Source organism: Lucilia cuprina, chromosome 3 (genome assembly GCF_022045245.1).
Source record: "Lucilia cuprina isolate Lc7/37 chromosome 3, ASM2204524v1, whole genome shotgun sequence".
NCBI classification, from domain to species: Eukaryota; Metazoa; Arthropoda; class Insecta; order Diptera; family Calliphoridae; genus Lucilia; species Lucilia cuprina.
The window spans coordinates 63278181-63303115 of NC_060951.1; the positions used below are offsets into that span (position 1 = coordinate 63278181).

Genomic DNA, 24935 nt, shown 5'->3' on the forward strand with positions numbered 1-24935 from the left:
CTTCTTTGTTTCGTAGGGATTTATTTAGGATTAACAAATTGCTTTAAATGTTTTAGTATAATTTGTTTGAAATAGAAAAATGTCATTGATAGTTTCTTCTTTTTTACAAGATTTTATTTTTAAAACCCTCTCCTAAACTAAAACCCTAAATGATTTTATCAGTTTTATTTTACTTTACAGGATTAGTAAACAACCCCTGGAAAAATCTTTTTACTAAATTTTATTTTTTTTTTTTTTGTAAATTAAGGCAATATTTTTATATTTAAAATTTTTTTATATTTATTTTAGTTTTTTCTGTATATTGTTCCTCCTCATTGTAGCTTTGTTTCTTTTAAATGTGTTTTAGTTCAAAGTGCTCCAATTTCACACCTTAAACTTTTTTAAATCGGTTTTTAAATGCGATGTTAAGTAATAGTTAAATGGAAAAATAACCCTATACCTATAAAAACCATACGTCTAAGCTGATAACCATGCAATATTTTAAAGTACACTGAAAGAAATTTACATATTTTAAAACTTTAAAATCAATTTATGTTCAATATTTTTATAAAAAAAAGTAACTTTAGAATAAAATGCGTTTTGCACAATTTTTTAAATTACAAAAAGTTTTTTTTTAAATTAATTTCTCCGGTGAATATTAAAGGGGTTTGAAAAAAAGCTTTTTATTTAATACCAACTGCAGATTTTTATAAAATTTAAAGAAATCTTAATTTTTATAAAATTAAGGAATTTTTGCAAAAATTTTAAGATTTTTGAAAAAAAGTTTTTTTTTTGTGAAAAAGCTTTTTTTACTAGAAATACACAAATATGGCTTTTAAATTAAATAATTGTTATTTTTTTAAATTACCGAATTTTTAAAAATTTCTAAAATTTGTGAATTTAAAAAAAATCTCAGCATTTGAATTTAAATAAATTTCTAAAAAGCTTTTTTATAAAAGCTTTTTTAAAAAGTGAATTTAATTTTGTTTTTGAATTTAGAAATATCTCACCATTGGACAGTTTACCGAATTTGCAATTATAAAAGAAAAAACTCTTTTTATTAAAAAAAATATTTTTTCGCTTTTTTTGTAAAAAGCTTTTTTTGTTGAAATTTAAATATAGAAATTAGTATTTTATTTTTAGTTTTTTAAAGAAATTTTTAAATTAAAAAAATATTCCAAAAAGCTTTTTTGTGATTTTTTTAATTAAAAGAAATCTTTGTATTAAACTTCTCCAAGAAAAGCTTTTTTCCTAAAACTTTTTCTGGTGAAACTTAAGTGTGAAATGATTGATATTAAATGAAAACTTTTCTAATGAAATAAGCTTTTGAAGCTAAAATTATACTTTTTTATTTTTTTGAGAAATTTTTGTTAAAAAAAGTTAAAAGAAATTTTTGGAAAAAAAGCTTTTGTAATAAAAAAGCTTTTGCAAAAAAATGTTAATAAAATTAAGCCAAATAATGGATTTTTAAAGATATATCAAAAGCTTTTTATGATTTTTTTCCTAAAATAAAGTTTTTTTACAAAACTTGTTTTTCTAAAACTGTTTAAAAATTTAAACTTTTTTCGAACAGTGTATTTGTTTACTTTAAAACCCATTATTTTATGACTATAGTTGTTTTTTACTATTTTCCTTTATATATTTCTAAACTTTATTGTTTTTCTGTTACTACTTCTCCTAAGGTTTATAGTTTAAATTTGTGTTTTTCTATATTTGAAATCGAAACGAACCAAACCAAACGGAAAACAACTAAATAAACCTTTTTTTATTTTTTTTAATAAATATAAAAACACCAAACTAACATGAATACAAGTCATAAACTTTGCCATAAAAAAATCGAAAAAAAAGAACTAAAACATCATTCATACAAATCGTATGTACTTTAGTTACTCATTCACTTGAGTTTTATGTTCTTAAACTCGTGCATACACTTGACTGACTGACTGACTGGCTGAATTGACTGAAAGTATTGTTGTAGTTTTTTTTTATATGCACCAGATACAAATACTATTTTTTTATCTAAAACCTTTTTTCTGCTGTTTAAAATAATTTATTTTCTGTTGTGTTAAAATGTCGTGTGTTTTTTTTTTGAATTTGTGTTGATTTTTAATGTATTTTTGGTTGTTAAATGTTAAATATTTTTTGAATTTATATGTTTTTATTTTTATAAAATAAAAGCTGAAGGTGTTAAATGTTTAAATAAACAAATTTTGTTTTAATTTGTTAAGTAATTGTACTTAAGAAAATATTAGGGGAAAAATTAAGTTATTTTTATTGTTTTTGAAAGAGTCATAACTTAATAAGTTGTAAATTTTTTTTTATCCATTTTTTGTTGTAAATATTGCTTAAATGATGTTCTCTGTTTTGCTTTAAATTTTATGAAAATATTTTTAAAATTACTTAAGTTATAAAGAAAATAACGTCAATAGTTTTGTCTTGTTTGATTTGAAATAATTCGACAAGTTTTTGAAATTTGTTTGAAAATTTTAAGGCGAAATATTTTAAAGAATATATATTTGTATAAAATTTTAATCAATTTGTTTAAGCGAAAACTTGGTAAAGACTTGAAACACTTATATATAAATATACTTTTCAATTACTACTGAATATCGTGCTGATTACAAAGAAGTAATTTAATAATGTCTTATTAATAATGTGTTATATAAATACTTTCTTATTCATTAGTCAGTTTTATGGTAAAGACATGTTTAAATAAGAACTTAAAATGCTATTGTATAAGTAAATTTTAGCATTTTAAACCCAAATCTGGAAAAGAAAGTTTTTGCTGGGAAGTTCTGAAGCAAGTTCAAAAAATCCTATAACCTTTTCCTTATTTTTTTAAAAAAGTTTAAATGATTTTGTTTAAAAATTACTTAAATATCAATAAATTTTAATATACACACTTTAAGTGTTTTTTAAAGTTTTATTTGCCAATTGAATGTTGTCTATAATGTTTCAAGTAAATTATTTAAAAAGCTACTTTCAAATTAACTTTTATTATTTAATTTTTTTTTTTGTTTTAGAAAAAAACCGCTTTAAATATTCTAAATGTTTTTAACACCTTTTATGACAAAATAAATAATAAAAAAAAAACATTCCATTCAGTTTATGAGTTTGTGTTTTTTTTCAGTCAGTTTATGACAAACAGTAAAAACATTTCAAATTACTGTCGTAACATCAATCAAGTCAACAAATAAAATTTTTGCGAAATATAAAACTGTAAAAAATATAACTCTCCAACGACTAATTTAAGTGTTAAGTTGGTGAATTTTACAGCTTGCAACAAAACCAGCAAAAACTTACATTGAAAAGTAATGAGTTAAAAAGCATCACTACTTCTTTATAAGCTTTTTAACGGTGATGCTATTAAAGGCAAATACTTTGCACTCTCGTTGACAAATCACTAATTAAATAAGTACTTACAAATAAGGAGTAAAACGAACTTGAGCTTTTTGTTCGTTATTCCGTTGTCTGATTTATCATGCTTCCATTAATCCCTTTCACACAAAAAAAGGAAAACTCCAAATAAAGTACATACCTACTTATATGATTATACATATGTAAGTCATTAAAAGATAACTTAAATGTAATGCACATGATAAGTAGTAGTTATTGAAAAGTAAATGGTTATGTAAGTACATGTGATTAACAAGTTTTTGCTGGGTACATAAAATATATAAAAATAAAATGAAATTTTTTACTAAGCTAATAAACTTTTTAACAAAATTTTCCTTTTACCCAACCACTTTCAGCCCCCTTCCCTTTACTTACTTTTTGCCTTTTTATTATAACGGAAAAGTAAAATATTTGATTTAAAGCTCTCGAAGGAAATGGCAGCATGCCAAAGTAGCTTTAGCGAAAACGAAGGGAAAAAGAGAGTGAGAGAAAGAGATAAAACTTTATATCATTTATATTTCATATGAATTTATACAATTTTTTTCTGTATATAAAACAGGATATCCACAAGCAAGTTGGAATGTTTAAATTTTTTGTCTGTGTTTGTGCATAAATCATAACACTTTAGGTTACTTTGTTGTCATGTAGATGTTGAATCTTTAAATTTTTGAAAAAATTTAAGAAAATGTTGTTAAAATTAAGGCTTAAAGGCTTGGTAAGGGGATAAGCTTCCCAGCAGTTTGACAAAGACTCAATGAATTTGAAGAAGACGATGATTTCCACAAACATTTAACCATTTGGTAGAGCCACTTCGTCTTACATCACAGTTGTACTCCTTGTAAACGAGGGTGAAGATATTCATCACTTTAGTGTCCCCCTTTTAAACAAGATAGTGAACACTTTAAAATCTAACTTAATTGTGTCTGTCTAATCTATAGGGTGACTATTGACTTCCTTACTGGACTAGTCTGTAGGTAGTTTTTCTCAATTTTAATATTTTTACTAAATTTCAAACTTTTCAATAAAAAAAAATACATAAATTTTTTAAAATTTTTTCCACAACAACAAATAAACATTAATTCAAATAACTATTCTTGTGTCTGATTTTTCTTTTCTCTTCAAAAGGATTTACTTCTTTTAGCAAATAATTTAAAAATTATCTTTAAAATATAAAAAAAAAAAATAACTAGATTTTTCTCTCTGTTCTGTGATTGTGTTTATTTTCTATGAAATAATATTATTTTCATTTTTATTGTTGTTTTTGTCTATATATGACAAGGTTTTTATTTTCATTTTGTATTTAAAGAGATAAAGTCTCAAATCTGTTTCAAAATCATGCTTTGTATGTTTTAAAAATTTGTGTATTTTGTTTTGCCCCCTAAATATATGCAATAGAAATAAATGCAAAGCTTCCAGTGCATTCATATTAAACATTTATGTCCATGTGGATGTACGTGGATGTGTATGTGTTTTTTTCTGTTATCATTAATAACAAATCTATGTAGAGAATGAAATATTTTTGAAAATACTTTTCATATATATGGAAATTCCAACAAAAATCATGATCAGGTTGTAGATTTTCAATGTTGTTTTTTTTCTTTCATTCGTTTTAGCAAACATGTCCTAGTAAATGGCAAATAGAATAATAAAAATTTTAAACTAAAATTCTTTGGCAAAAATTTATTAATATTAAATGTGTATTTTTAAAGGAAATTTTTAAATTTTTAATAAAATTTTTTAAATTTTATAAAAATAAGTTTTATGTTTGTTTGGATTAAATTTCTGAGTTAAATTTTTAAGCAACTAAACAACTTGTGTTATTTTCTATATTTTTGTTATATATTTTGCTGGGTTATTATTTTAATTTCCATATTTTTGTTTTTTTTGTTGTTATTGTCAAAACCTTTCTCTATGTGTGTCTGTATATTTGTTTGCATACGAGTTAATATATGTGTAGGTGTTATCATCACCAACATCATATACATATATACATATTTTTTTCTATTTAGCTACAAATAAATGCAAATTTTATTAAAGTAAAAGAGTCACCGCATACAAAAATCTGCATAAATAATATGATATGGAAAAATATTTATGCATAAATAAATAAGATAAACAAATATAAATAATCCAGGGGAAACAGGAGTCGCTGAAAATAACAAATCAGCAGGCATGAGTAGTAATATTTAGCATAAAAAAAATAAATTGTAAAAACAATAAATTTGAAATGTTCAGAACAAAAAAAACACTCTAACTCAAGCAATCAATGGGTTTTATTCGAAAGAGTATAGGAATACTTTATGAATTGAGGTAGACGAGTGATCGTGGGTTCTATTCTCATATGAGGCACTGATAAAGGATCGCACAATAGATCCGATAGGGACACATTGGCATGTTAACTAACTAACTAACTAAATTACTAACTAACTAACTTACTAACTAACTAACTTACTAACTAAATTACTAACTAACTAACTAACTAACTTACTAACTTACTAACTAACTAACTTACTAACTTACTAACTTACTAACTTACTAACTAACTATCTTGCTAACTTACTAAGTGTCTACATAAGCAACTTATTAAACCAAGGAGAGCGTAGGACCAACAAAAAATGGTCCTACATCGGGCAATGATCCAGCTGAAGCGTTTGGAGGGATATTTTTTCTCCTTTTTCCTTACATTCAAAATTAACTTCTCTTAAATCTCCCCTGGTTACACCCATTCCACCCCCTGGGTCCTACAACCGCCTCAGAATCACTTTCTGAGTCGATTTGGCTACGTCCATGTAAACCTTAAGCGCACGCTGCATGTCGCAAGTTCTCAAGATATGTAATTTGATGAAATATCTTACAAGGACGAAGCGTATTAAAAATGGTTAAAATTGGTCCATTATTTTGTATATCCCCCGTACAACCGTACACCTCGAACAAAGCTTTTAAGCTCAAAAATATATTAAATGAGCTTGTACCTTTTAAATTATTAAAATTTAAAAAAAATGGTAAATTTAAAAATTATTAAAAATTAAAAATGTTTTAAAATATAATTCCTTAAAATTCTGATTTTGTAAGATTTTTATTAAACATAAAATTATTTGTGTGTTTTTTCATATTTTACCAAGATGTATACAAGAAATATATTCTTACCAACAATTTCGTAGGATATATGATGAACATACATACATATTTTTCCCCAGCAATAAAATATATCCTTTAGGTTTTTTTTATTTGTTTGCTGTTTAAGTCATGTACTTTTTATATATTTTCAAACAAACCCACGCAGACCTGCTACAGTTTTCAAACATTCAGCATTTTCTTGTGGTATGTTGTAAGTAGTAAAAACCAACCACAAAAATACACATAAATTTACAACATGCCAAAGATATAAACACAAAGATATAACAGTTAAAGGATATATCATACAAATAATACATAAATATGTTTTGGGTATATAAACCCCAAAAAAAAAAACACTCACAAAAAAATTTTTCAAAATTAACAAATAAAACTTTTAAAAAATCTATAAATTTTTATTAACAAAATTATGTAATAAAATTTATTTTAGTTTTTCTTTGGAACTTAACAAAATTATCAAAATTCCTAAAAATTTTACCAACATTTTATTTCGAGTGTAATTTTTCCTGTTAAACACTCATATTTTATTACTCTTACCTCTAAGCTTAAAGCTCTCCTCTATATTCATATAAAAACTGAAAACTCCTTTACAATACATATCTTATGTATTTTTCTTTATACAAGAAAATTCTTCTTTCATTTTACTTACATTTCGTAGATTCATTCAAGAAACCAACAACAACAAAAAAAGCTACAAAAACACACACTTTAACTTACATAAATTCCCTGTATATCTTTTACATACAATAATAAAAAAAAACCCCAACAACAAACAAACAACCAATGGCAAAGATCTCAAGCTGAGATAAAAGAAATCGCATAAACTCAAACCGCCACCATTATACACTGAAGCACACACTCATACTATTATGCTATCAACAACACAACAGCAAAATGTATAATCATCATTATCATCGTCATAACCATAATCACAAGAAAAGCAACAACCATTAACAATAAGAACTTTAAGAAAAAAAGCTATAATAATAACAACAACACAAATCCTCTTCATATTTAATGTCTTGTATTTGTTGTATTATCCCCTCATTGTATTTTTTTTTCGATTTGCTCTTAAAACAAAACATTTGGATTTCTTTACTCTCGTACATAATTTTTTTTATTACTCTGTGCCAAAAACCTTGCAATAACAACAAAAACTTAGACGATTGTTGCTTTTGCCCTTTGATGTAGAAAAAAACATTATAAAAGTAGTTAAAGAAAAAACAAAACATTAAATGAAAACTACGGGTTTGATACCACGGGAGACCAACTTAAATGTCATTTGTGTTGAGAAAAAAATAATATTGTATTTGGCAAAAGTTATTACAATTTGCAAGAAATCTTAACAATTTAAAAACGAAACAAAAATATTGCGATTAAATCCTTTTTTATGTCCTCATTTAAGGTAAAGGACTTTGTTATGTTTAGCTAAAAATCTGGCCAGATTATTTCAGGGAATATGTGCGAAAATGTTACAATGGTGGTTAATACTATTTAGAAAGAAGTTGTTGGAAAATTTTGCCACCAAACACCTTTCTATTCGGATCTTGTTTTGAACGTTGTAGAACCCACTTTCTTTGGAATATACACTGACTTCAGTTCAGTGGTTTGATTCGTTATTGGCCCTAAAAAATTAACTGTATATGGCAGGACAGATGGGAAAAGGTCATTTAGCTAATGTTATAAATTATTTAAGAAAATGTTCCGGAAGTTTTGATCCTTTCAGTCCATAAATAACTAAGATATTGATTTTTAATAATTTACCTTTAATACTTTTGGTAAGCAGACCTGGCGCTGTGGGATGAATCAAACGTAATGTTACGATGCCCAAAGGTTTCACATTATGGCCTCTATGGGGCTTAGAATTAAACCTTCGGTCTTTCAGACCGGTAACTACTAACCTTCCGGAGGCAACTAGCCCCTAGCAGTAGTTTAGAGAGTAAATACGACATAAATCACCTACGTAACGGTCATTGTTTCAATAATATTTGCTAGCAATATCGGTCTATAGTCGATCTATAAAGAACTACGATGTGATTAAGACATACAGCAATATCTCTATTATCTTAATAGATTTAATTGCCAGACAATAATTCTATATGTTTATATTGAAGAGGCCTGTCAGTCCATTAAGACTGCAATATAGGTGAAAAATCGAATTTTCTAATAAGTTGTCCGTCAACGCGTTTAGAACAAATTGAACATCTTAAACTTAAAAATTTTTAAGTAATTTGCTTCCACTTTTAGTAAAACTAAAATACTAGAAAACGATGTTGTACAATAGTTTATTTTGTGCAGAAAGTTTCCTTTCCAATGATATACAATTTAAATAAGTATTCTCGGTTAGAACAAATTCAATAGACTAAATTTTAGTGTTTCAAAATAATTTGCTCCTTCTTGTTAAAGATGTTGTGTAAAACTTTATTTTGTAAAGAAAGTTTCCTCTCCAGTGATATACTATTTAAATAAATTGTGCGTCCCCTTGTTAAGAACAAATTGAACATTCCAAACTTAAAAATAGGAAAATAATTTGCACCCACTTCTGCTAAAACTAAATTACTAGTAAAAGATTTTGTGTAATACTCTATTATGTAATGAAAGTTACCTTTCCAATGATATACAATTTAAATAAATTGTGCGTCTTCTCGTTTAGAACAAATTTAAAAGTTCAAACTTTGAAATTCAAACAAAATTGCTCTTACTTTTAGTTAAACTAAAATACTAATAAAAGATTTTGTATAACACTTTAGTGCAGTGAAAGCTACCTTTCCAATGATATACAATTTAAATAAGTTGGCCGTCTCTTTGTTTAGAACAAATTAAAGAAACCAAACTTTAAAAAAAAACTCGAAGTTTGCTTCGTTTTCTTTTAAATCAAAATACAAGAGCTGAAATTTTTTCTAGTCCTTTATATAATTTAGAATTTGTTCGTTCAACAAAACTCTATTCCAATTTTGTTTATTTTTTTATCATAAATCCTGACATTTTTTTCCTCTGCTCCTGTTTGTTACTTACTACCGTTTAGCTTTTGTCACTCTTATTTTAAGCGCCATATTTGTTTCACTATATTTTCTTTCTACGCATATTCCTATAATATTTTTTTTTCCTCCCATTGACTTGTCATCAATACATTGACATAATCTCTTTACTCTCGTACACACATACATACACCCACTATACTAAAATTGTATTCCAAAGCATACATTTAGGAGTAGTTTGCAGGCTGTTTATTTGTTTATTTGTATGTATGTGTTGTAGTAAATATTTGTTATTCAAACACTGCCTGTCGTCTACATATTGTCAGTGTGACTGATAAATAAATAATTCAGAAATTTGTTACTAAAAATTCAAACAAGAGTTTTAGTAAGGGGCGCCGTGGAAGATGGGGGGAAAATGAGAAAAAAATGTAAAACAAAATGGAGGTGTTAAATGTTAAGGTTAAAAAGACTTTAAAGATATATATGGTTTTTTTAAGCAATGAATTATTTGTTTTAATAATTTTTAAAATACATATTAATCATAAAATTGAAATTTAGAAATTTGAGCTAATCTTGCCAAAATGGCTTATTTTCATAAAGCTGGATTTGTTTATCTTTATTAAAAGAATAAATAAAAATATGTATATTCTCAATGTCTTTAGGGATCTTATGATGGTTTTTGTTTGAATAAAAAAAACCTTTTTACTTATATTTCAAGCTCAAAAAAAAATTATGAAAATGGAAAATATTTATATTATTTTTTCGTGTTCTCTTTGGTTTCAAAAAAAAAAAAAAAAACACTGAAATATTTTACTTGTCTTGTGTATATTTAACCTTATTTCTTAGTATTTGTTGGCTTAACGCTGGCTGGCACAACAGCAGAAAATCATTGTAAAACATTCTTACTCTTTCTTATTACTAAAAGAAAACTTTCATCAAACAGTAGGATTAAAGAAGGACACATTTTCGAATTTTTTAAGAAAAAATTAAAATTTTCTTTAGACTTTATATATCTGATATATAAATTAATTTAAATTGTTATTTTGAAAAAAATTTTGATTAAAAGTTTTTTTCTTTTTCTTAAATATGAAAACTTTAGCAACTCATTTCTTTTTATTAAAAAGAAATTTGACAAACTTTTTTAAATCTTTTAAATTTTAAATAAAACTTAAAGTCTTCGAAATCAAGCAATTAACGCCAATAAAAGAAAATAAATAAGTAGAACTTATTTATCATTTTTTTTTTCTTTTAAACTAAATATTTTTAAAAACTTTTAAAATTTATATAAAATTGAAAGTCTTAAGATTGTTGTTGTAATAAAAATTAAAACAATATCACAGCAGTTAAGAAGGAAGCACAATAAGTCTTAGTGCGTAATAAACCTAAAATAAGCGATTTTTATCTTTATGAATACAAGGGTTAGGATCTCATTCATAAATGTTTATCAATTTAAATAGAAACATTTTTAAAATTTAAAAAGGTTATTTAATATTTAAAGTGTTAAACATGTTGTTGTAAAAAAATCATGCCACTTACAACAACATTGCCAAAGTTATGAAGTAAAAATTGTTATATTTCGCTTAAAATTTCTTTTTAAAAAGGCAAGTTTTCAACACTCTACTTTATCTTAAAAAAAAATTATTTTGAAAAACTTTTTCAACTTATATTGAGCTTAAAGTATTTAGCTTGTTGTTGTAAAAAATCAATCAAATTACAATAAAATTACAAAAGTTATGAAACAAAATATGTCATAAACTGCCTTTTAAAAACATTTTAATTTTTTCAAAAATATTAAAATATTCACAACCTTTTCTCCTATTTGACAAACTTTTTTTTTAAATTTTAAAAATTTATATTAAATTAATAGTAGTAGCTAGTTCTTGTCGAAAATCAAATAAATTCCAACACTATTATAGAAGTTATAAAATAAATAGTGTCATTATCTCATCTTTTCGACCAAAAAAATATTTTTTTTAATATTAAAATTAAAATAGAAATTTTTCTTTTTTTAAAAGAAACTTTTAATAAACTTTTTTTAATTTATATAAAATATAAAGTCTTTAGCTTGTTATTGTAAAAAAATCAAGTAAATTACAACAACATTACAAAAGTTATGAGGTAAAATATAAAATAGACTATTTTTGGTATTTTTTTTTTAATTATACAAATTTTTTAACAATTTTTTTTTAAATTAAAAAAAAAAAAAACTTTTTAGATTTATATAAATTTTAAAGTTTTTAGCTTGTTATTGTAAAGAATTTAGGAAATTACAATAAAAAGTACAAAATGTATGAAGTAAAAAGTGTTTTAACCTAATTGTTGCAACAATCTTAAAACTTATCTCGTTTTTAACAGAATATTTTCAACAAATGTTTGAATTCTTATAAAACTGAAAGTCTTTTGTTTGTTTTGTAAAAATTAAGATTTTTATTTGCCCCACTGTATTTGTTTCTTATATTTTTTTCTCCTTTGCATAAACCACAATTTTTTGGGGGGTAAAAGTTTTTCCATATTTTTTTCTTCAATTTTTTTTTGCCTGATATATATTTTTTTCTTTTCTCTTCACAAAAGCCCCCAAGGTATCATAGAGACAGAGGATTTTTCTATCAACATATAAGTAACGGTGTATGTATGTGTGTGTGTATTTTTTATACCTTTAACATCGACAGTTGGATTTTTGTTAAAGTTTTTCATTTGTTTTGTTCTTGTTTTGTATTATTTCGAAAGTAGAAATAGCAACAGCATCCATTTTCACGTTCATATAAGGATTTGTACTTGTTAACCCCCATCCCCGGACCTCTTAACTTAAAGCTTAACTCCCCCTAAGTTTTTTTTCTACAAAAAAATACATTTTTTTTAATATGTTCATGTCCTTTTTTATAACCAAACCCAGTCAATGTGAAAAATTTTTTTCTTTTTTTTCTTCGAATAAAAACGTGGTAGATATATAAAGAAAAAAAAAAAGAAGCAAATACTTGTTATATACATACACAGATACTCTTAGTTATAGATACTTTTGTATATAAGTATATAAAGAATAATTTTTTTTGTTTATATGAATGTCTGTGTTCATTTCAAAATGGTTGCTTTGTTGAGGGGATTTTAACTTTTCTACTGTTTTTGAAATATGACACGATTGCAGATTTTGTTGAAGTTTTTTTTCATACTTTTTTATTTCCAGTTCTTATGGCTTCTTTTTAGCTTAGTTTTGCAAACAAATAATAAATTCAAACTTTTGAAACAAAAAAAAAAAAGAAACGTAAAGAAAAATGACAAACAAATTTTTTGGTTTTAGAATTTAAATGCAGCAACTTTTAAAGCAAAAAGTTTTAAAGGAAATTTTAATTGAAGGACTCATTTTAAAAGATATTTAATACATATATTAAAGTAAATTAAATCACTTTCATTTTTAAATAAGAACCAATATGCAGCGTTAGTAATTTAAAAAATATTTGCAACCATTTGTCTTCTTTCTAATTAACACTTTTTTAAAATTTATTTAATCTATATAAATTTGAAAGTGTTAAGTTTGTTGTTGTAAAAAATTACAACAACATTATAAAAGTTATAAAGAAAAAAATGTTCAATAATTTCATGTTAGTTTAAAAGAAAAATCAGAAAATTTCAGTTAAAATTTCTCATCTTACACAAGTTTATTTTAACGTTGTGCTTAATTTATAAAATTAAGAATGTGTTTAGTTTGTTGTTGTAAAAAATTAAACAATTTGAAATAATATTCCAAAAGTTATAAACCAAAATGCATCTTAACCCTAAAACCATATTTTAAACAAACATTTTCAACATTTGAAATAAATTTTCAGAATTTTATTTAAAGATTTTTTAAAAATTTTTTTATATCAACATAAACTTTAAAGTTTTAAGGATATTGATGTTGAAAATCAAGCAAATTATAACAATATTTTTTAAGTTATGGAGTAAAATGCGCCATAACATTATTGTTAGGATAAAAAAATTAGGATATTTTTTTGAAAATTTTCTCAATTTATAAAAGAAATTTTTAACATTTTTTGTAATTTATATAAAACTTAAAGTGTTTAGTGTGTTGTGGTAAAAATTCGAAGAAATTACAATAACTTTACTTAAGTTATGAAGTAAAATATAACAAAAACTTCAAAAAAGGTTTAACTTTAAAATTGTCAATCTTTTTCTTATATAAAGTAGATTGTCTGTAGTTTTAGGTTATACATGGAGAGTTTTTTGCTTCGAAAATGCAATGACATAGTTGAAGCTAAGGTTTCTTTAAAATATCCCTGATTTTGTTAGATTTCCGTTGATAAACCTGCTAAGTACATTTCCAAAACTGAACAACAAATCTGCGGTGCTTGATTTGTTGTTCAGTCCATTGGATAGTCCAAAACTATATTTTCAAACTACCAGTTGAGGTTTCCTCTAGCTACCGAGTGTCCTGGTAATTAGCTTTTTTAACATGTGCTTGTCGTCACTCTATAGATTACAAAGAGACTGTCAAAAAGCTTAAATTTGTTTCGCTTACAAAGGATACACTTAAATGATAATTGTCTTGTGCTTTTCCTACGAGTAAGGCAATCGTCACCCCATAGTGTCCACCCTCTCGATTACAAAGGGAGCACTCAAGTGAAAATTGTATTCACCATCGCTTACAAAAAGGACATTCGTAACAAAGTGCGAAATAGAGCCTAAAAGGCGATTAGACGTAAATAGAAATCACTATCTTTTTCGGATCTACTGACTCTTTGTCAAACTGATGTGTGCTCCAAACAAATATCCTGCCATCTTACAACAACCTAAACTCCAACCAAAATCAATGAGAAATATGTGCATTTAAAAGAAGAAAAAAACCTTCAGCTACTATTTTATGCTCATATTTTATGACACAACACGTACTGTCAAAACCAAAAAAAAACATAAAATCTTTACTCTCAATACTCCAAACAAATTCCAACACACTCCACCACCATCACAATTACCCACATCCATGAAAAACTCCACTGTTTTAACACACAAAATTTATGACAATATGTGTGTGCAAAAGGTTTGTTTTTTTTTCTTCTCTCCAAGTTTTAACTGTTGTTGTGTCAGTTAGACATATTTACGGCCATTGTATCAATTTGACATATGCGCCATTTTTCATTTCAACTCGTACTGTCAAAAAATGTTGCACAGTTGCAATACAAACGTAACATTTATTAAACAAAAAAATATATTTATAAAAAATGTTTTACAAAACCAAAATAATAAAAATTATGGATTTTTTTAAAGGAATTTATTTTTGTAGAAATAACTTTTTTGTTTAAATTTTATAAAAGTTTTTGCTCATAAAAATTAACAGCAAAAAAGTTGTAGGCATTAAAGAGTTGTCGGTCCCTTTTTTTTTGGAGTTTAATAATGAAAATGTTAACAATTTACTACCAAGCAACAGCAACAAAAATAACAAAATGTTGCTTTTTTTGGACATTTATTGTTGTTGATGATGCGGCTGCTGTAAACATCATGTGGCAACAAAAAAGTTGTAACAAAAAAGCCTTAAACAGTAAAAAAAACCAGAGGCTTAGCCATAAGTAAGGGACAAGTTAAATGAATAAAACAAAAATAAATGTTTAAAATATTTAAATTTCCTTCATTTTAAAACTTTCTACGCCTCTGTTGTGTAATGTGTAAATGTACATATTTCTACACCCTCACTAAAATTTGACCACAATACCCATCATTATATTGCCAAACAGCAAAAACATTTAACCATCAACTAGAAACATTGCCCAACAACAACAGCAACAACATAACCATCGACAGCAGCAACTACATGGAAAACACAGCTGAGGTCATATTCTGTGATTCTCTCTTTCTTCCGTATTTCTCAATGATTTTGTCCGGGAGTTAAACAAAACTTTTTTTCATTTTGTTTAAAAGGCAAAGTGTGTAAATTTCTGGCCTGTTCTGACATTATATTATACATGTGAAATAACCACATCGTATGTAGAAAATACCTCTGACATACACAATTCATCCATTTAGTCTATAGTTCGTTATACAGTAAATGCAACATTTTACCTACAACATAATATTTTCACATGCACCATCATCATCATCGTCATTATACTTGTAACTAATATCAATAGGTTTTTGTTGTTGTTGCTATTGTTTCCTACTAAATGGTTTTTGTTTGTGAGGAAGGTTGCCCTTACAATTTTGGCAAGATTTTGAAACTTGATATATAGTATTGTGACACTTTTTTCATCATATCTTGAGTAATATTGTTGCGATTTATTTGTTATTTTGTCACAATAAAGTTAACACTTTGAAAATGTTTAAAGCGAAAAATTTTGTAAAAAAAACTGTTTTAACAATCAAAAAAATTTCATTTTATTTTCAAAATTTTTGAAAAGATTTGTGAAAATTTTTAAGTTTTATGATTTTTTTAACAAAAAAATTAATTTGATAACGCGTTCAAAATGTTTAAAGTTTTTGAAAAGATTTGCCAAAAATTTTCAACTTTATGATTTTTTTTAACAAAAAAGGTTAATTTAAAAACGCGTTTGTCAGATCTTACAATGTAGGCAGTTTCAAACAATTTATAACACAATTTAATCTATAACTTCAGTAATATTGTTACAATTTTTGAAATTTTTCACGAAAATAAACTGAAGACTGAAAGGTATTTAGAATTTGATTTTTTTTAAATATTGTGAGACATTTTGTTTTGAATTTTACATAATTTTAAAATGTACTAAACTTTGACCCTCCAAAGCAAGAGACCAGTCCCGATATTCTAGAAATAGTGATATTTGACCACCTGAGTGCCATCTCACTGAAAGCCCAATCATCTATCAATTTTTATAGGGTCACCAGGGGAGAGTGTATATACCTTTGCTCAAGGGTTAAGTCTAGGTACGACCTTTTGTTGTGCTATGCAGTAAATTTTATAGAAATTGAAATGTGTTACTAAAATTCTACACAGAGGAAAAAAGACGTTTTCAATTTATACACGCCTGTTATTAGATTTACGCCAAAGTGTTTATAATTTTTGAAAAACATCAGTTGTCAAAGTACGTACGTATAGTTGACAAATCAATAATTACAAAGAAATGAACAAAAAATAATAATCATGTATTATTACTAAAGTGACAAAGCTTTGTAGTCAGACAGAACGTTGCGTTGACATCGAAATGACATCGATTCTTAGTCGAAATCACAACGATGCATTACTGAAATGACATGAAGCATAATAGAAATGAAAACAATGCGTTGTTATAATAACCAAGATGCGTTGTCAAAATTACAACTATGGTTGTCAAAATGATAACTGGCTGTTCTTTATAGAAATTGTTTGCAAATTAAAAAAATTCTATTGCTTTTAAAATTTCATCAAAATGTTTTCAAAAAAGTATAGCATGCGATATATTAATTAACTAAAACTGCTGTTAGGGAAACCTTCTCTTTTAAAAGTTTCTACGCCTAGATAAATGTTGTTGTTGTTTTTGCTGTTGTTGAGGTTTTGGACTAGGTTGTAGGTAACATTCTCATCATCATCATCGTCACTATCATTCATTTAAACACATATGTATGTATATGTATCTAGTATGTATGTATGTATGAATGAATGTAGTTGTTTTTATTGTGTCCTACAAGGATGACTACACTTACACAAACGCACTAATGTGGCTTTTTTGGTTTTGGGGTCAAAACTTTTTTTATACTTATCATAATGTCAATGTGTGTAGATTTTATATGGCTGTCGTATGGTTGGTCCTTTTTATTATTATGAATTTATTTTTTTTGTGCTAAGTTCTGCCACATAATAAACTTGATTTGACATTTGTTTATGTAGGGTTTGTTTTAAGAGTTTTTTTTCATTATTATTTTTCATATTTAAATAAAAACTAAAATTCCCTGTTCACATTTACTTAACTTTCTTTCTTGTCATTTTATATTTTTGCTCGGTTTTTTATTAGGGTTTTTTTTATTAGCCAACTTTTTTCTACACAAAATTTTTCATGCTAGAGGTCATAAATTTTAAGCTTATTTTTATTAACAAAAAACAACAAGAGAAAAATAGAAAAAAAACTTTAGTTTGTAATAAATCTGATACTTTTTAAACACAAACGAACTTTTTCCAAACACAAGCCATTTAGAAGAAGAAAAAAAAAGAATTATTTATTTTTATATGAACGTAAAAATAAACTTTAAAGGTTCCAGCTTTAGGTTTTCATCTTCTTCTCTATTCTCTCTCCACGAGTTTAAGTACTTAAACAAGGTTTATTTTAACTGATTATTTGTATGTGTGGTCCGTCGGTCGTTTTGGAAAGCACCAAGGCGGTGGGCTAAAAGCAAATTTTGCTTTTAAAATTTAAAAAAAAAATCAAAGTGTTTGTTCGACTTTATAAAAAAGATGCCTTTAAAATGATAAAATTTAACAAATGAGACTGTGAAAAGGTACTTTCAAGTTTAATTTACTATTTTTTAATTTTTTATATAATTTTTTTCTAGATCACTTGTTAGTTTGTTTTACAATTTTACTTTATTTAATGGTTTAAGTTTTTTTAATTTCTTTTTTTTTCTCTGTTTTCTTTTGCAGGTAAACATGTTTGTTTTCATTCATTTGTGAATTTGAATTTGTGTGGTGGTGTTTTTTTTGAAATCATTTGTTAAGTGAGTATTAAATTGAAATCTAAAAACTCATAAAATTTCTTTAAACAATTAAAATTAACACAATTACTTGTAAATAATAAAATTGTTTGATTTTTAGTTTAATGTTTTCCGATTTTATTACTAATCTTTTGGGGATTTTACATGGTATTTAAATATGTTAGAGAGATTTGATCTATTTAGCTAAAGTACTTCCTATTTGCCTTAATAAAAAAATCTAAGATTTTTAGGAAATTTCAAAAAATTTCCTTTTTTTAAAGTTGTTTTACATTTTACTTTATAACTTTAGTAATATTACTTTAAATTGTATGATTTTTTACAACAATATAGCCAAGAGTTTTAATATTTTTATAAATTAACTTAATTTAAAAAATCTCTTAACTATAGTAAAAAATTTAGTTTCAAGTTTATACAAATTTTCAAGATTTTTTTTTAAATTTTTTTGTGGGGTTGTCACACTTTTTACTTCATAACTTTAGTAATATTACTTCGATTTGTTTAATGTTTTACCACAACATACTAAAGACCTTAACAAGTTAATAAATTAAAAAAAGGTTTTAAAAATTTCATTTAGAAACAAAAAAATTACGTTACAAATTCTTTTATTTTTAAAAAAATAAAATTTTATTTGGAATTTTTTTTAAGGATTTCGTAAAAATTTCGATCTTAATTAACATCACAACATATTTCAATAAAACGAATAAATATTTACAATTTGTAACTAAGCACAATGGGTATAAAAATTATAAAAACAAAAAGATTTCTCGAAGTTGAAATTTTGTTATTTTTCAACTTCAAAAATTAAGAAAATTTTCATTCACCCGACGGAGGTCTTTTATATTTCCATGAATTTTAATTTTTTTAAATTTAATTTTTTTACAGTTTTATAACAAAATTCTATAGCTTTTTTAATTTTTGTAAATTTTTAAATTAATTTTATTAAAAATTTTGTTATTCATTACATTTCCTCTCGGAACATTTGTCATAAAAATATCTTGTTGAATTATAGCAAATTTCCGTTAAATTTTTTATTTTTGTATTTCTACACATTTAAATTTAAAATAAAAAAATAAATCAAAAAACACTCTCGTCTCCTACACATTGACACTTACTTTTTCACTCATTTTAAATACTTTACACTTGACTTTAAATATGGGAATCCAAAAAAAAAAATACTCTTTCTATTTAAGCACAAATAAATGAGAGTTATTGGTCTAACATTTTCCGACGGCTTTACAAATTTTAACTTTAAACAATAAATCGACAAATGAAACTCGTAGCCGTAAATTTTATAGAATTTTTTAAACATTATTGATTTTTCACTTTTTAGTACTTTATTTTTCACTTATTTGTTTGTTATTATTGTTGTAGTTGTGTTGATGTTGTTGTTGTTGGTTTTTCACACTTTTTCTCTTTTTATTTATATATGTGAGATATAGATATATTTTTTCCAATACAACTGATTTTTTGATTGAATTGAAGTCAAACACAAACACTTTGACAAACAAATGTATAGTTAGTTCGTTGTGTATGTATTCTAGAAATCATTAACAATTTATAAATTTATTTTTAGGAAATTTTAAAGAGTTGCTGTTGAATATTTTTTTTCGTTTAGCAAAAATTTTTATAAATAGTCCGTACAATGTAATTAACGCAATTAAAATCAAAACATTAATGACCTTATGGAGTACATAATAGTACCAACACACACATAGACAGACATACAGTATTAAACAACAACAGCTACAACAACTATAAAAGCAATAGCAAAAAAATTATATACATATAAACTGAACACCTTCTCGACTAATTATGTTAATTGTAAATACACTTACTTATACATATAGACATTCTACTCATACACTGATATAATTGTTACAAAAAAAAAAAACATTTTTGTACTTAAAATTGTTTACTTAATATTATACTTTAAAAAAAATATATTTGTAATTGTTATACACATATACAAATATTTATGTCTATAAAGAAGGATGACATACCAACAGACTTATTAGATATATATACATACATATGCATGTATGTATGTGTTTGTTGGTTTATATATGTGTGTAATTATTATTGCATGTGTATAGGTGTTTTTTGTTACACTCACTTATCGTATACACTCTCCCATTTATAGCCATTTACAGGATATGCTCGTAAAGTTTGTTAATTTGTTTTATTTTCATTTTGTTTGCAATTTAGTACCGGTACTAAAATGTAGATATTAAGAAAAGGTACCTTCTTCTTAAATTACTAAAGTTAAGTATCTTCAAACACTTAATTCTGGTTTTTGAAATACATTTTATAAGGTTTTAGTAATTTACATACTTTTAGGGGCAATCAAATGTTAAATTGTATTGCATATTTTAAGGATTAAGTTGTAATTTTACTGTTCGATAATGAAATGGTATTTAAAAGGGTAATTATTATATTTTAAAGGTACAACATTTTTATTATATCTAATGAAAATACTGCATACTTTTTGGTTGATAAAAATAATAATATTTTTTATTATTATTTAATGGACTACAGACCAGTCTTTAGTGCGAACTATAGAACAGTCTTTAGTGTGGACTATAGAACAGTCTTTAGTGTGGACTATAGACCATTCTTTAGTATATATTATGACATAGTCCATGCTATAGACCAGTCTAAAGACTGTACTATACACTGTGTCCTATAGACCTGTCTATAGTCTGGACTATAGACCAGTCTATAGTCCACACTTTGGACTATAGACCAGTACACACTATAGACCTAAACCCTGTACTATATACTAGTCCATAATCTGTACTGTAGATCTAAACTCTGCACTATATACTAGTCTATAGTCTGTACTTTAAACCTATAGTCTGTAGCCTGGGCTATAGACCACTCTATAGTATGGACAAGACTTTAAATTTGTTCTGTACTTAATCTTTCAGAAAAGTACATTTTCTCAAAATCTAATTAACGAACAAAAGGTACCTTTCATATTAAACCTGGCCCAGTAAACTTGTTAAATATTTGAAAACACCAACGTTACTAACACTCGCTTCCTCTTCCACTTTTAGCTTTATAGAAGAAGAAAAAAATCACAATCCAAGAAATAGTCAAGAGAGCACGAAAAAATTGTACACTAAACAAGAAAAAACCTAATAAAAAAGTAAGCACTAAAACTAACACACTACGCCCTTTCAAGCCCCCCCACCACCTTAAAATCAGCTTTGGGGAGCTTAAACGAACAAAAAATTCTATATAAAATGTATTTAAAAAAGACAGCCATTTTGTCTATACAATACACGTTAAAACGAAAGCAAAAAAATACCAAAGCATACTTTTAAGAGCACGAAAAAATGGTGTCTCCTATAGCGAGGGCAAAAGGCGCAAACTCTTATAAGAAAAATGGAGCATGCGTTTTGGAGTTGTGATAAAATTTAATGAAATTTTAAAAGAGAAACAGCATCCATGAATTTTTCTTTTTTGCTATTTTAGTAATTTTAACTTTAAAAGAAAATTAAAGCTGAAAAGTTTTTTTTTCTCATTTAGCATAAAATTAAAGCTTTTAAAGATTTGCCTATAAATAGGCTTTAAAATATATTGTAGAATTTTTTTGGGAAATTTTATTGAAATGTTTGCTTTATAACAAAAAAAGGTTGTTGTGTTTTTTTATAATATTTTTATTAATATTTTAAGTTTAGCTTAAATGTAGCACGTGTTAATTATTTATATATGTATGGATGGATGGATGGATGTATATTTGGGGTTAAAAATTATGTTAATTTTGTTTTAGTAGAGGAGGGTAAGAGGTTGCTGTTTTAGTGGTCTAGTGTGAGAATATAACTTCTATTGTTTAAGTAAGTGGATTTATTAGTTTCAAAGAAAAATGTGTTTAAAACAAAATAATATTAATACTTAAAAGGTTTTACAGTTAAGCAGAAACGCCGAGCAAAGATCAATTAAAATAATGAACTATTAAAGCTGGCTTTAATGACTCAATCATAATAAAATTTTTAATTTATTACAAGACAGTGTCCTTACTCTCATCAAAATTAGATTCTGTTCAGGAAACAAAATTTCTAAACATCGTCCAATGTCCAGCAACATTTCATATGTAAAGGTGTACACAATAGTATCCTTTTAACATTTTTTAATTTCCTTTTAATGTTTATTAAATAAATTTTGTTTAAAAATTTTACTTTCTTTAAATATTTTAAAACAAACAATTTTCTATATTTATTTTAAACGTAAAAAAATATATATTTGTATAATCCAAACATATACAAACACAAGTGTACCATTTTAATAGTGTATTCGGGCTATTAAGGTAATAAACTAAAAACTTATTTTATTTTTGCTAAAAATTCAAAAGGATGTGCAAGTTTTACTTATACAATTGTGCAATATTACATATATACTCATATTAAACTTTTAAATATAAATAAATATTTATGCATACATACATAGATACATACATTAGAATGTAGTATGTATACATACATGTGTTAGGGTAATGTTTTCTTTAGCTTTTGTTAATATGTTTGTTTTTGTTGGTTCTTTAGAGAAAGGAAATCTTAAGAGCCGACATTTTATGGAAAACAAACTTAACTATAGAAGAAAGAAAATCTACCGAAAGACCATCACACACACACAAACACACTCTCAAAAAATTTCTCTAAACTATAAAGACAAACTAAAACTTTCTAAATGCCAATATTAAAGCCAAGATGGACTCTAAACAAAACATGGTAAATACCTACAACATACATACTTACACATCTACAGTGTGTGTGTATGTGTATAAGTAAAGGACCAAGAAACTAAATATTTGCTAGTTTAGTTTATATTTAAGGTAAATGTCTTTTACATACACATACACATGTTTGTCTATACAATATTTTGGCTAAAGCCAACTAAAGAAACGGAAATACACAAATATAAACACGCACTTTAAACACACACATACACAAACTCACTAATATACATATATACTCTATAGTTAAACTCTTTCATACAACAAACAATTTTGAATGCATCCGCAAAAGCGGAAATGATATGCAAATATGTTTCTCTTTCCTTCGTGTTTTTTTCTGCAGCAAATTTATTTTTAAATTATTAGAAAATTACTAAAATTTTACTAAATTATCTTATAGCCTTAAGGATATAAATGTTTATACTTTAGGCTAATAATTACAAAAATTTTTAAGAATTTTATTTTTATGTTTTGATTTCCATAAAAATAGCTAACACATTAAAGGGAAAATATGCAAAGAACTCAATAAATAATAAAAGAAAAGATAACAACAATGAAGTTGGTTAAAATATTACAAAAATATTTATTAAAGGAAATTGCATTTTGAAAATGTATGACAAGTTTTTTTACATTTGAAATAGTTAGTTTGTTTGAAAGGGGGATGTACATAGACATGTGTAACAAAACCATGCCTCAGGTGGGTAATGAACCCACTCACAACGATTTACTAGAATAGAATACAAACCACTAACTTATGAGAGGCTGCACAATAAGTTCGGAATAAGAAACAAAATTGAGAAATATTTTAAAACTTTACATAATGTAAAGAATGTAAATAATTACCTAAACTCCATAAATTTAAACTTATAATGATGTAAAGTAAAAATATTAAAACTGAAATTATTTAAGATAATTTTTTACATCAGGTAAACAATGTATATGACATTGTTAATTTCATAAATTCAATGATATGTTGATAATTACTTCAAAAAAGTAATTAACAAAAAAAACAATTTTGCAAAATTTTCAAAAAATTATATAATGTAAACAATGTATATTATAGCAATACATATTTAAAAACAAATTTCAATTAATGTAAAGTAAAAATTTGAATGTTAAACTCATGTAAGACAATTCTCTACATTATGTCAAAAATGTAAACAATTATATCAAGCATGTAAAGAGTGTTATTAAGAAATATTAAGTCGAACAATTTTAATTTTACAAATTTTCAAAACTTTACATAATGTAAACAATGTAAATTATAGATATAAATCTTTAAATTTAAACTTAAGTTGATGTAAAGTAAATAAATGTAAAAAATATTTAAGACATTTTTTACATTATGTAAAATATGTAAATAATTACATAAAATGTTTAAAATGTACAATTCACTTAAATTATGTTTGTTTTTTTAAAGGTAAAGTTTATTAAGAAAATATTTCAAAACTTTACATAATGTAAAGAAAGTAAAAAACATTCCAAATTTCTCAAATTTAAACTTTAGTGAATGTAATATTAAAATGTTAAGGCTTAAGTTATTTAAAATATTTTTTTACATTATGTAAAAAATGTAAACAATTAAATCAAACAGCTAAGGAATGTAATTAAGAAATATTAAGTCTTATTTAAAAGAAAAACTTTAAATTTGCAAATTATCAAAACTTTACATAGTGTAAACAATGTAAATAATAGTGTTAAATGTTTAAATACAAATTTTGGTAGATGTAAAGTAAAAAAAAATTGAGGCTAAAGATATTTAAGACATTTTTACATGATGTAAAAATTGTATATAATTAAAGCAAGCGTGTAAAATGTATAATTCATTTAAAATTTGAGTTCCTAGTTAATGAAATGTTAAAATAAGTTTAAGTCATTTAAACTGAGAGAAACATTGATTTTACTTATGTATTTTAAAACTTTACATAGTGTAAACAATGTAAATTATAGAGATAACTCTTTCAAACAAACTTTTAACTAATGTAAATTTAAAATATTAAGACTATAGAACAACATCCATTTGTATATTCATTATTTTGCTTGTGGAATTTTAACAAAAATTCCATAAA

General features: G+C 25.1%; 1 protein-coding gene across 2 annotated transcripts in view; it reads right to left on the minus strand.

Annotated features, from left to right (window-relative positions):
• The window catches only part of LOC111691138 (LIM/homeobox protein Lhx1), a 102881-nt gene that overhangs the window by 40520 nt on the left and 37426 nt on the right, over window positions 1–24935 (minus strand). Inside the window, exon 1 of one of the 2 annotated variants that reach the window (XM_046946164.1) lies at window positions 19244–19761. The exons of the other annotated variant lie outside the window; for it this stretch is intronic. The gene's annotated coding sequence lies outside the window, so the exon portion shown is untranslated. Of the gene's footprint in view, window positions 1–19243; window positions 19762–24935 lie in introns of those variants that run through there. 2 annotated transcript variants of the gene reach the window in all.